Source organism: Ornithodoros turicata, chromosome 8, assembly GCF_037126465.1.
Source record: "Ornithodoros turicata isolate Travis chromosome 8, ASM3712646v1, whole genome shotgun sequence".
Lineage (NCBI taxonomy): Eukaryota > Metazoa > Arthropoda > Arachnida > Ixodida > Argasidae > Ornithodoros > Ornithodoros turicata.
In genome coordinates this window covers 40416484-40427943 of record NC_088208.1, presented here as the reverse complement: position 1 = coordinate 40427943, position 11460 = coordinate 40416484, and the positions used below count along the sequence as shown (strand labels likewise).

At 45.8% G+C, this 11460-nt stretch overlaps 1 protein-coding gene across 5 annotated transcripts in view; it reads right to left on the bottom strand.

Annotated features, from left to right (window-relative positions):
- LOC135367354 (intraflagellar transport protein 80 homolog) overlaps positions 1-11460 on the bottom strand; it is a 119760-nt gene that overhangs the window by 53714 nt on the left and 54586 nt on the right. The window lies entirely within an intron of this gene.

The window sequence follows — 11460 nt, the reverse complement described above, 5'->3', positions numbered from 1 at the left end:
GCCTTCAGCGTGCTATGCGGTGAAGTTTTGTTTCAAGAGTAAGGTCCACATATCAGTACCAGACAAATTTTGGATGATGTTGGGAAAATCACCTTCTATCACACATAACCGCTTCATAAATAAATAAATAAAATAAAGTAAAGTAGGAGATAGCATGGTGCAACTCATATGCCACGCTCTTAGCTACATTCTCATGAAAATTATGTTTACGAAATTAGGCATTATCTTCCAGCACCCCTTTGAAGGGACGGAAGAAATTGAAGCTTCATTCGAAAGACTTGCGCGTAAGCAACGCTAAAATCGAACGTAAGGTTTTTGAGAAGCCGAGTTTATTGAGATTTCGTTTCCTAAAAAGGAACTGTACGTTCCTTTCACGTGTTAACGGTATCCTTAACTCGTTACCTTTGAATATGGAACAGGAACGCAGTTACTATCTTCACAAGTTATAGGTGTAACTCATTTACTTTTAAATGTACAAAAACGCCGTTGGTAAAGTATATTTACCCTCCGAACGGTCAGAAACGAATGTAGACGTGTATTTATCGCGGTTTCCGGGATCCTTCGTATCAGAGATGCGACGGGGTGAGCATTGGTGACCGGCAATTTGCTGCAAGGAAGGGACCCCTGTTATTTGAACTGCGTGGGGTCCTCCAAACTGACAACACATCCTACTTTCAGAGTGCCTTGTTTTCTCTTCTAAAGAGGACCCTTCTCGATGTTGTCGGCAAAATAGCCCGCAAACGAGGCTGTTACAAAAACTTCAGCCAGTGTTTTTCATTTTTGCGCTTTGATATCGGGTGTTTTGGGGTCGATTATGAATGGTGCGCCACGCAAAAAGAAACATATTTCTGTTCAATCGCAGTTCCGGTTCCAGGTTTTAGATTGGCCAGCGTTCCGGTTGAGGACCCGAAGGCTTTCAGGTTCCGCATTGTCTTGTACTCCTTTCTTTTTCTTTTGCTCAATTCGCGCACCGCGAAATCGCTCCGTGTCATTTTTTTCTAGCACGTTCGATACACATAAAATTTATTTACGGGAGACAAGCGTTTAAATTCAGCGCCGTGGCCCAGTAAAATCTCTTTGGTGGGTTCTTTTAGAGTGACTAAACACGCTACGTATAACTTATTTAGCGACTCGTTCTTTAACGTGCTCTGCAAGCCAGCACGCTATACTTAAAATGACGTCAAACGCTAGGATTTGTGGAGGTACTGTCATCTGCACTTGTTCGACAAGGCTTAGCGGTAAAATGTAGCGCACGCGCGGCCGCCATTTTCGACAAACTGCAAAATTATCTCCCCTTCACCTTGTTTCTCGGAGATGTCCTCGAGGATACCAAAAGAACAGAGTGCGACACGTGACCTAAGATGACCAATGAGCGTGCTTTGCAGACGCCACTTTTCAGGATCATTATGACACGCGGGCGTATACACAAACTCGTAAACTAACCCAAAAAAACAACTATGGCAATGGAATCGTACGGAGAATATTGAAAACAACTATACTGTGTAGATGGCGGTGACGTCACACGGCCTCCTTTGATGCCTTCACCCACCATCACCTGTTACGTGGGGCTTTTTGACAATGTGTCTCTCTTGGAAAAGGAGAAAGAGAGTGTATGGTGACCACTCCAGCAGGGTGCGCCCATTCTTCCAGTCGGCGGACAGCCGTTAATTAGTGGTCGGTCGTCGGGTCGCCTTACATGTGTCAGGTTAACGAGACCCCCGCTGTGTCGGCGCAGCTGTATTGTTCTGTTGCTGTTGCATTAACACATTGGGCGGCTTTGATCGGCGGCGCTTCAAGTGGGAGGCCTCGCCATTGTTGCTCCCAGCGGGAGACGCAACCAGCTGCGCAGGTCAACCGATACTTATCGACTATGACGCCTTTTTTGTTTTGATCCTTTTTTTTTTCTTTCTTCTGCTTCTTCATGAGCCTCCCCCTCCCTGTCAAAAGAAACACTTGTGCTCGCTGTTAGCGGAGTCTTTCTTTCGAGTGAACGCAATTGTGAACTGGCACAAGGGAACTGATGGTGGCTGTCTTAGTCACGTGGTTTCTAACGTACGTGTCTTCTTTTGTATCTCATAATAATTGGGGGTTTTACGTCCCGAGACGAATATGAACATGAATGACCATATGATCACTTGATTAAGGGCACACGACGGATTTCGTCTTCAGAAGGTGAAGGTGAAGTATGGAAAAGGATAAAGAGCGATGAAATGAAAGAAGGGAGGGAAGAAGCGCGCTCTTCGTATATCATTCAGAGAAAGATAAATCCGAGGATAACAGTGGTTCTCGAAGAAGGTGCTTCCAAAGAGCTCGCTGCACGTTCCTTTCTTTTTATTTCCTCATTTTCTATTCTTTCCCATATTGTAGCCAATCAAGCATATTCCTTTCCTCACAAAAACGAAATTCATTATCGGTGTGTTCACACGAGCGACATCCTCACGGAAAATTCTAGTGGAAGAAAAAGCGAAAACACTGCATACAGAGACGATGTTCCGTCCCGTGTTATGTTGAGCATTCACACGATGCGGAATATCGGAAGTGGCGTACTGCGCACATAACAGACGACACTTCGCAGACGACACCGTCAGCGTCTTTCCTGTCGTCTGCTAGAAAATATCTTGTGGCTATGTTGCAAGATATTCCCCACGGTTAAAAGTGTACGTGAACACTTGACGTTTTGCGCTCGCGCTCAGACAGCTACGACGTTTTTCGCTTCTTCCGCTTCTGCGGCGAATGTCGATCGCTCGTGTGAATACACGGCATGGGCCGCTGACGTGACCCGAAATCTGTGCACACGGTTATCTCATCCCTGTTTGTACTATGGCACCAAACTGCAGTCGTCCTCGATCGGAGTCCAACTCGCAACCCCAGTGACAACTACAATTATCGTCGAATATAGGCTTGGTGGGTTCCGCTTTATCACATCTCAGAAAAGCTATCAATCACGTTTGTCTGAGACCCATGTCGCTGTGACGTCTGCGTATAGCTCGTGCTTGAACATGTGATCCGTTTTTGAGGGTGGAAAGTAAGTGTTCTTAGTCTAAAACACACAAACAGACAAACACGGGGTAGGGCACTTGACCGGCAATCAAGAGATGCGTGGTTCAAATCCCGCGCTGTCTGGCCTTTTCGACGACTGCCATATTTCTACTGGTCGTTCTTCACGTTTAGCTCAAAAGACAAAAAGGAAAGAAGAACGACGAGGTCCAATGAAATGTATCACGGCACAGCATTCTACACTCAACTCACAATCATGCGGGGCTACGATGGACTCTCACTTTAAGTATGCCTTTTGAGCGTACAAAAATGAAACGTGAAACAAAAAGGGCGGTGTCCTCTCAGGAGGCGTCCTTGCGCCTCAATGGACTGATTGATGTCGTGACCTAATCGATTAAAGTCACTCGAATGACGTCCAAGGCGACCCCACCTCGAGAGACAGTCAAGGACGCCCCCTCTTCCGACTCCAAAAGGGCTGGCAACCCACACATCTACTTGTGGCGCCCCTGGTGGTAAAGTGGGTTTTCTTTCTTTTATTAGTGCCCTTCTCTGCGAGGCGTCGCGGCCTCCACTGACACGCAGTTGTCACTTTGGAGCTCAGTTTCGATGCAACGACGAAACCGGAAATGACGTCACGACAATTCTAATCGATTTGTTCCTTCCAGAGTGTTTCCCACATGTATGACGAACAGCGAAAGCTGAGCGTCACTATTGGGGATAATTCTGCGCGAGCTCCGTGGCTCAACTGTGCCTGCGGCCGGCGTATACGGAGGTGCACAGTTGGAGAGGCAGGAGTATACGTCTTGGGCTGACTTCGGGGGCTTACCGCATAACAAGCTCGAGAACAAACCACTGCGTATAGGTTGACATTGTTATCACCGAAGACTTGGCTAGTGCGCGGGGCGCACACGCTTGTCTGTGAGAATTATAACGGAAATGCGCAGTGTCACAAAAAAATGTATGCCTCCTATCTTCAACAAATCGGGAGAGAGAACGGTTCCACTCTGAATGATGGTAGGTTAGAAGAAGTTCTTTTTGTTTTTTAGAGTGACCAGGACCACGACCATCTGAAACCCAACTGTTGCCGATAATTACCTGTCGTTCTGCAAGTGTTTGTAGTCAAGGACTTGTAGTCTCAATGCTGAGGGCTATTGTTGCGAGAAAGACCCATTATTTTGCCAAAGCCACGGCCCCCCTTCACGTATTGTAGCGATAGACTATTTAATTGACGACTGGATTAACGTCAACTTGTTGTGCCCTGACTTCTGGGAAAACGTGCCGTGTTCCTTGTTTCTGCGACTGACGACTAGAAGGCACCTTAACGAAGTATTGTCGCCGTTCTAGTAATGAATCCAAGGGACACGTTTCTTATTGCTCTGTGTGGCGGCACATAATGTGTCATTGTTCCATTTTAGATGTTTTTCTCTCGTAACCGTTGCTTCTACGTATTATGGCGGAACTGCACCTTGCGAAACGTCTACGATAAAGCATTTTGTGATTGCATTTCAGTCGTAACGTTTTTTTCCCCCCCTAATGTCTCAACTTTACCACACCAGCTACATCCATTGCATATCGTATTTTCATATGCGCGGGGTGAATGCGACCTAACGCGTAAAAAAAAGAAAAGAAAGAAAATTTCGAAAAACGTACAGTTTGTAGGAGAAATGTGATGTCTGTCTTTCAGAAACTTTCGAGAGCGATTATGGGCATTTTTCAAATCATATTGCAATTAAACCAAATTATATATTTCTTGCACAACAACGACATACGCGTGTCAGTGGGCTGGAAACAGACTTAGAGAAAGAGTGCGAAAATCTTTATCTCGTGAGGCGAGAGTAGAAAAAAAATATATGCTTATTGCGTTACGAAAGGAAAAGTTAGTAAGAGTAGGTCGGCTTGCCTATTCCTTAAAAAATATATATACTTGTTTCTTTAATGGCTTTTTTCCCCTCATTACTGTATATATATATATATATATATAAATAAACATAAAAAATGTTTATATATATATATATATATATATAAACAAAACAAAAATATGATGGTGAAAGGACGGTATATGAAAAACCTGGTGGTGCCGTTGGGCACCGTTCATTCGCTTTTGCCACCCATCCCTCGTGCTCCCATTCCTTCTACATATGTACTTCGCTTATGGCCACATTTGCTTCGCGGTGGCAACGCGTAATTGAAAAAATAACAGAACCTAGAACGTTTCCCAAATGGAACTTCACATCGCAGCTAATGACAACGTAAGAAATGTTTTTGCAATATAAACGTATTTTATATACGTCTCCAGTCCTCTTTCAATAGATTAGATGAAAACAAAAAGCATCGTTCGCATTATTATATTCTATTCTTCAGCTTCAAAATGAATTCACTTTAAACAAGCTGGGGGACCTCATGAGAGGGAAGCGATCAACAATGGATGCTCTTTTTTTTTTTTTTCTAATCGAATTTATTGGTGGGAGAGACCCAAATGGAAATCTTATTATAGGCCATTTCAATTACCATACGTAAACGTCCCTCAGAAAAATAATACCAGACTTCTTTTGTTGGGTCTCCAACAGAGAAGCTTCGTCACCCGATTTATTATATAAAAAGTATATAGGTTCGCTTAAAAAGAGTTGAATGTCCGGATAACGTTATATATGACGGAAATTCCGTCCTTTTGAAACAAAGAAACCAGTAAGTCGGGCTCTACAACGAACATTTTTGGCGAAAAAATAGTTTATTTGGCCCTCTAACTTAGCTGCATCGTGCGTGTATCCTCGTTATTATGTAACTTTTCACGTAAGCAGTAAATTCCTTTACGCTTTTCAGCCTGTAAAAAGAGCGTTTCCGGAAATAAACACCTCCATTTATTCTAGACTCCACTGAAAGGTGTAATAACAGTGTTTGAAAATGTGTCACAAGAAAACCCATCAGAAGCGATGTTTCGTAAACGGAATAGAGCTCATGTGTCATTGCAAATGCCACTCTCTTTATGTATAAACTACTCCATTTAGGATTTGCGAATCTTCCTTCTGTAGGTGCGAAAGCTACACCGAAAAGGGGAGAAGATTTACACACTAGGGGAGTCACAAGACATTTACTCCGGCAGTAAGCAAAATAGTAGTAAGCAAAATTACTGCGTCTTATATGTTCTGCCCTTTCCAGGTCAAAGCCCCACGACGGATTTTGCCTTCAGGGCCAAGGAACATTTGATTGGCTGCTGTATGGGAGAGGATATCAGTGACCGAATCAAAAAAACGAGAATCCCTCCCTCAAATTCGTGAAAGGTATACAAGTCGAGAAAGTCGGATAGCACAGTATAGCAACAAAACATCTATTGTCTACTGAAGCAAAAATACAAATATAAAAGCCTGGCGTCAGTGCACACTTGCTCTCTGAGGATTCTTTTTATTTTTCCTCCGAAGGAAACAATAGTAGGATGGATATGTGTGACGGGAAACCGTTATCCGCTCACAAGAGTGACAGACGGGTCAACACCAGGGGCGTCTCATTTCGTCTGTGGTAGTTCTCATTAGAGCGTAACACGTGATCCGTCAACAAAGCCCCCGAGGTGACAGTGGACCAACAACAAGAGGCGCCCTCTTTCATCAACTGCCCTAGCCACGCTCTCCAGAAAGTCTCTATTCCAGTTGACTGTTTGCTCTGGCCTTTCACACATTCCAAGGGAGGTCAAAGTCGGCTGCGGTAATCTGAAAATCGGACGCTAATTACATATTCCGGTCTTTAAGAAAATCAACTATATATGTCTATGAGGGATGTGTAGACGCGCACAGATGGATAGCATGAAGGGAACGGGGTGGGAGGTTAGTTTGCGCCCTGGGCCGACTTCCGTGGAAGGTGTGCCAATACTATATGGAAAATCTGCCGGGAAACCCAGGGAAAACCTGAGAGAGCAGAGCGGATGGTAGGTGTCATGGCCACCAGGGACGAAAGAAAGAAAATCACACAGGGCATGCACTGGGGGAGGTGCGTGTACAGAAGGAGAGGCATTGGCAGAAGGGCTTCAGCATCCGCATCCGGTTGGTCTTGATGCCTGGTTCCGGCTTCCATTCCCTGCTGGGTGGCTCCGGGCACTCGGTTGCGCATCCTGGTCCTCCTTTCTGGGTTCTGGCACCTAGTTTCGTTCTTGTCGCTCGTCTAGGTTTTCATCGCTGCTTCTGGTCCTGGCCTCTACGTCCTCGTGCCTGCCAGTATACTCCTGGTCCTGGCACGCGTAAGTGATCGTCCTTCGGTGTGACGGCCCCCGAGATCCAGCTCCCAGTTCCGCTCTGTTACATAGCTCATATGAACAGTAAAGCTTTTTCACGCAACAATATTTCCCCTCTCTCTCATGCTAACCACTATCCGACAATCCCGAGGGCTTTGTCGTCTACGACCAACGAAGACACCGTATGAAGCCACTCGCTGTCGGCTCACACAAGTTGCGGCATCATATAGTAGGATTGGAACCCCAGTGAATATGATTCGACAACACGCGTGCGGTTTTCTTTGCTTTAACAGCTTCTTTTGTCGCATCGTTTTCGTACAGTGTTTTCGATCTACAGGGTGCTTTTCTTAACTGCGCCGGATCTGAAATAAATAAATAAATAAAGCTACGAGAGCAGCGTATAGATACCGCTTTTGCAGCTGAGTTACACGGCTAGGCGAACATCTTCTCGAAGAGAGTATGCAACTACTTCGCAACTAATTACCCGAAATCCTCGGTTTATTTTCGGCTTTTGGGCAAAAGTGATATAGCAGAATGGGAGACAATCTTCGTTGAAACCCATTCATGCAAGTAAAACCGAAACCGTGCGCCTCAGGAGCGCGGAGATCACAGCGCGCATTCCACGTCAGAGGGTCACGTGCTTTGGAGCGATTCAGATATATTGCACTCTAAAAAATGAGGTGGTGCTGGTGAAAGGGCTCGCCGTTGTCACAGAGGTGGGCAACGTAACGACTGACGGGGAATGTGCGTCCTGGGACGACTTCTAAGGGGCCGACATATGTCTGAAAGCGTCTGAGGAAAACCCAGGAAAAATCCCAGACAGCACAGCCGGCACCGGGATTCAAACCCGGGTACCTCCCAGTCTTCACCACATACTTCACGACATAGCACGCTCCTAGCCAACCATAATCTTGAATGACAACGTTCTCGCTCTAGATTTGCTGAAAACGGGAGGCGGAGCCTATTTTGTGCCATTATGCACGGCACAGAATATAGGCTCCTCCTCCCGTTTTCAACAAATCAGGGGCGAGAACGTTGTCATTCGGGATGATGGTTGGCTAGGAGCGTGCTACGTGGTGAAGTTCATTTTTAAGAGTCCTCAACTCCCCTTTCTCCCACTTTATTTTCCTTTTTTTTTTTTGGCTATAGTCGTGACGATGCCCACTTGAGTGCGGCCAACAACGGCAAGCTACCTCGACACCCCCCCCCCCCCCCCCCTCATTTTTAAGAGTGTGGACAACGACCATCCCGAGTAACATCTCTCTTTCCCCTGATCTGCTGAAAACGGGGGGCGTTCCCCATTTTTGTGGCATTATGCCGTTCATAATTGCCACGGTGTCACCTAGTAGTTACACACTGTCTTGTTCGCGCCTGTACACCGTTCGTAGTTACTCCGGCTAAATGGCGCTAACGTCCAATAACAACGAGAAATAGCTCTTTCCTGATTATTATAGTTTGGAATATTATCAAACGGAACTCCCTGAATCTCTCATATCTTATCATGATTCTACGCGCCAGTATAGCTGGTATCGGTACGTCATCTTTTCCATTTTCACCCGCGGAGAGTCTCTATATATACAGCCTGGACGGAAACCCTTTTGGAAAACTTCTCTGTATACCTCCTTCTGCATAATATGTCTACTTCCATCCGGCCGTCAAGAACGCGCGCCATTTCCGCATGCATACATGGGAGACTGACTGACGCACAATATCGACGCTTGTGATCGCCAAAAGCAACGAAATAAAAGACACTTTCATCACATATGCGCCGTTCACTGACTTGACGACGAGCGAGAAGATATTTACCGAGCTTGCCACAATATCTTTTCCCTTCAAACCCTCCCCTATTTCTGCAACGCGATTTTGAGAGACGGCTTTTTGACCAATATGCCAACTCTGTCCGCGCCACGGCTTTCCATAAAAAAAAGGGGGGGGGAGAAATGGGGGTGGGTGGGAGAAGAAGCCGCAAAACTGGAGTAAATACTTTCTCTGCCTCTAGAGAGGGAGAGAGAGAGAGAGAGAAGAAAGAGAAACGGAGCGGACGCGCACTTTTTATGCGTTCAAATAAACATCGTCCGTATATAACGGCATTTCTGTTGGAGACGCATAAATCGAGTTTTCGAACCTCAAATGCGATTGAAGAAATGAAAAAGTGAAACCGATATTTATACACACGGACTATAGGAGGAAGAGGCCTCAAAGAAGCTTTCCGAATAAGAATTGCCAACGGTTGGCAGTCTCCAAACTCTCGACTCGTTTCTCATATTTATGTGCAGAGGGCGCTAGTGACGTCTTATCGTCCCTCTGGCGGCTTTTGTTCGCTATTATTATTTTTTCTCTCTCTCTCGCTCGCTCGCTCCCTGTAGGAGTCGCGACAGTTTAAATTCTGCCAACAATGAAGGTGTTCCAACATGACTCGTGATGAACGAATAGTTCTCATTTTTCGCAGATGAAAGCTTCACCGTGAAGAGCATCTAAAGTAAAAAAAAAGCATTTAAAGTAAAGAAAGGACAGCTCGCACTCAGAGTCCATAAGAGTCCGCAGGGAAGACACGGCTTGGATTGGACTGGATACAGGTGTGGGCCTTACTTTCCGAATTCCACTAACTTTAGCGACAGAACCAGAGGCACGGCCCAGTGAATGCAGCATTCGCTCTTTAGTGGTAGCTCCAAAGGTTATGCTGAAGACTGAGAAGTGGGTGGTGGGTTCGGTTCCTATAAACCATCGGCTGTGCTGTCTCACGTTTTCCTTGGAGTTTCCGGCAGGCTTTCCGGGCGGACGTCGGTACAGTTCCCACGAAGTCGGCCCAGGACGCATGTTAGCCCCATGTCTCCCATTTCTGTCTCCGTGTCTCTGTCCCGTCTGTCCCTGTCTCCCACGTCTGTAGGCCGCAGTTGCTTCGTGATGTAACGCTGAATTTAAAAAAAAGTAGCGGCACAAACAGCGCTGCGTAGGTAGCTGTATACCTATCATGGCAGCTATCAGCTATACGGGAGCTGTACCTTATCATGGCGGCTTCCGTACCTGGACGCGGAGAGAGGGCGCCGCCTCCTTCTTTGCTTTCACTCTCTCAGCTTTTCTTCTACCCTCTCTCCTTACTTTTCGTGGATATCCTATCCAATCCAATCCAAATCTCAAAGTCTTTTGGTGGCCAAACGAGGTTATCCTCTTGTTGAGCAATATAAAACTTGTGCCCCTCCCGAATGGAAATGAATCACTGCTGGATGCGGAGTGCGTGACCATCTGTCGGCTTTTACGGCCCCGCGAACGGGGTCTTGTAAACTGACGACGTTTATCGCCAACCCATAATATAAGCACGGACATGATTAGGCCACATTGTGGACGATAAGAGGAATTAAGATCCGAGAGGCTCTCATAAAAGACTGGATTAGCTCCGACGTATCGTAAAGGCGCACCCTTCACGGCGTCGTATAGGCAGCATAAGAGCAGAGGATGGCAAATTGGGGGACAACACACGACGCTCTACAGGCTTTCCCCTTCATTCATTCTAATCCAATCGCTGTACTTATAATCCGTGTGTCGTGTGAAACAGTCCAAGTGCAAAAAAGTTTAGTAGGGCGCCGCACCTATCAATCCATGCGTCAAAAGCCACATAAAGTAAACCGAATGACAAAAATTCAGTCCACGTACCACACAGGTCATTCCGAATACGAAAATTCTCGCTCAGGAGCCACGCAAATTAATCCACGTGCACAAATTTTAGTCCAGAGGCCAGGATGGATTAATCCAAATGCTAAATTTCTGTTATTTGCAGGTGCCACACATATTAAAGTGCCAACATTTTAGTCTAGTTGCCAAACAAATAAATCCGAGTGCAAGCGATTCAATACAGGTGAAATATTAATTGATATGAGTGCCATACGATTTAAATGGGCTACCGTATCAACTACTATATAGTGCATTCAAAGGTATCGTAAAGCAACAAGCAAGCAGTTTACACGTTTGGTATCATATAAGAGCTTGTTGCTCACAAATATAGCTCGCAACAGAGCATAGACGTGGTATGTCGCTCAATACATTTTGAATTTCTTGTCAAAATTTCGATAAAATCGGCCGAAGCGACGCCTGGTGTGAACCCCCCCCCCCCCCCATTTTAGCGGGCAACACTTTTGTCATATCTCATACACATCCAGTATGCCCTTAGACTAACTCCATGGCCTTACACTGGTCCATAGGAAAATCCTCTGTTCATAACACGGTATAGTTAGGCTTGGGCGGTACAA